Genomic DNA, 3154 nt, shown 5'->3' on the forward strand with positions numbered 1-3154 from the left:
TGATTATGCTCCGAGTAACCTTTTGCTTACATAAAACACCAATTTTTTGGTTTGGTTTTCTACCTGAACTAAGGTAGAACTGACCACATGCTCAATTACTGTGAGATAGAGATATAATACCTCGCCATTTACGTGGTTCAATAATATCAGAGGTTCCACGAGGTGCTTCTTCAATGAATGAAATGCTTGCTTGTATTCTTCTGTCCTTTCCAAATTCTACTCTCTATTAAAAGGTTAAAGAATGGAAGACATTTGTTCATAGATTTAGATATAAATATGCTTAGGGTTTCAACTCTGCTTGTTAAACTCTACATATCTTTATGCTTCTTTGGGGAAGGCATGTCATGTAGAGCCTTTATCTTTTAAGGGTTTACCTCTATCCTCCTTGAGTTCACTATGAACCCCAAAAATTTCACCAAAGACACCCCTAACATACACTTCTACGGGTTCAATTTCATGTTGAAGCATTTGGCGACAACGAAATATTCAGCTAGACTGGACACATAGTTCTTGATCATCTTTGACTTAAGAAGCATGTCATCAACATAGACCTACATGTTTTGCCTAATCGGACCAGTGAACATTTTATTGATTAGTTGGTAGTAGGTCATGCCTGCATTCTTTAGGTTGAAAGGCTTCACATTGTAAAAATACATGTCATGTTCGAGCATGAAGTTTGTGTGCTCTTGATCAATCGCATTCATAGCAATCTGGTTATATTTAGATTATGAATCCATGAACGTCATAAGCTCGTGACCAGATGTCGCGTCAAAGAATTGATTTTTCCAAGATAACGGAAATCAATCTTTTGCACAGTCATTATTTATGTCAGAGAAATCTATGCATGTTCTCCACTTCCCATTAAGTTTATAGACCAAAACAAGCTTAGCAATATATATTGGGTAGCAAGCTTGTCAGAAGAATTTATAGGCTAATAGTTTTGTAACCTCTTTTTTTAAGGCTTTAACTTATTCATTTTTAATTAATATCATTTTCGATTTCTTTGTAGGAGCGTGTTTCTCTAAATTGAAGTGTGCATAATTATGTATGGGTTGATTCCTGCCATGTCTGAATTGTTAGTTTTTGATCATGTGATTGACATTGCAGTAGAAGCATGGGATAATATTTAAATGCAATAATAACAATTATTAAAGCGCTAGAACGAATCACTCTAGGAACCATAACTAGAATGAGATCTTTCTCATGCACGTGGAATCTGAATAAAATAGAAAATTACAAATACCTTCTATATGTAGAACATGCGTAGATCAAATAGCGTCTGAGCCTCCTAACTCACCACCGGAATAAAATAAAATTTCTTTTTTGTTTTTTATTTTGATGTTCATATTAATTGTTTAAATTAGTTTTTGATGGGAATTTATGGCTTACACTTTATAAATAAAAAATTAATAATAGGAATAATTCAATGTTATAAATCCTAGATTCTAATCAAGAACCATCTTGAAAGTATGAATATAAATCTTGATCATTAAAGAATCATATTCAAAGTACGAATGCAAATCTTGATAACTAAAGAAGCATATTCAAAGTATGAATGTAAATGTTGATAATTAAAGATTAAGTGATTGAATGATTATAACATGAATTTAAAAATATTTAATCATCAATAATAAAAATATAAATACAATTAAAAGTTATCGTTTAGAGAAATACAACCTATGAATTGAGCAATTGAATCTTCAAACTTGGGGAACATCTAAAGGCTTATACACGAGAAGTATCGCTGTCCAAAATCTCTATTCCAAGCCATCCCATTAGTTGCTTGAAGTTTTGCCAAGATAGTATGAGATTTATGATTGAACAAGCCTTTGAAACTCATACAAGTCAAGCAATTCTTGATGAATTTCTCGAAGAAAACTTATGATCTTTGAGAGCTAGAGAGAGAGAGAGTTGTTAAGTGTGCTCAAGACTTTTCAACTTAATAACATTTATTTATCGTGTAGGCACCGTCATTAAGTCTAACCAATAGGATTAGAGCTTAGATTTTTGGGCAGGCTTAGATACCTTATTGTATCACTTTAGATACGTAAGAGTCAATTATTGATGCCTACTATAAAATCTCATATTTTCACTTCAACTTATGTGAAGTCGTTAAGCATTTTACACCACATTACGTAAACAACTTAACCATTATATATAACCAATCTCAAAAATTCGTGCCTAATGATTTTCAAAGAATGATCAACTTTGAAATTTATTTAGTAATTTAGGTGGAACTTGAAATAGAAAACCTAAATTAGACATAATCAATATAGCCTAGGGTTGACATGTTTGTGTTGATTTATGTTTAGGATAGGAACATATCTAATCACACTAGGTAGTCAAATTAGGGCTATAGTTAATGCTATTGATAGATTTAAGATTTTTTATAAAAATAATTGAATTAATCTATTAATTAGATTCACATATGATTTGGGAAAACCTTGGGAATATTCAAGAACCCTACACTAGCAATACATAATATTAAATTAAAGACGATGAAAGGTTACATACGAATAATATAGGTGGAAATTAAAGACCAAGATTTCTTAATTCTTAAAATTCTAGATTTTCAATTGTGTTATTTTTCTTTAAATTATATTTTATTTTTATAGTTTCTTTAAATTTAATCTAACATAGTTTGAAAGAAAAATAGTGTTTTTTAGTTAACAACTTAAAAATTAGTCTCTATGGGATCTATTTTAATATACTACTTCTTACGATATATGCTCTTGTGTAAGGTTCATTTAATCAATAAAAGATGACAATTAATCCCGAGAAATTATGGTATGCATCCGAAACTTGTCAGACCTCTTTTTGGCTGCACTAGTTAGTGTCGTTGGGAACAAAATACATCTAAGGTCGAACCCTACATTATGGGCTCGCATCAATGTGTTGAGTGTACTCACATGATTACTCAGATCAGTAGTTCCATCATATGAGGTCATGTGCGACATTTTGAATTTCGGTTATACGAAGTCGCAGCAATATGGGGAAGGTGAAGTTTGAGCTCTTCACCAGATTCATAATTAACTCGCTTATTCTTTTCTTGAAGCAAGTACCTCATTTGTTCTTCCTTAAGTGCTAATATTTTTTTAGTCTGGTTAGGATCCACCCGATCTGGTCCTCAGTTATTGTGGACAGTCCCATTCAT

Source organism: Humulus lupulus, chromosome 1, assembly GCF_963169125.1.
Source record: "Humulus lupulus chromosome 1, drHumLupu1.1, whole genome shotgun sequence".
NCBI lineage: Eukaryota > Viridiplantae > Streptophyta > Magnoliopsida > Rosales > Cannabaceae > Humulus > Humulus lupulus.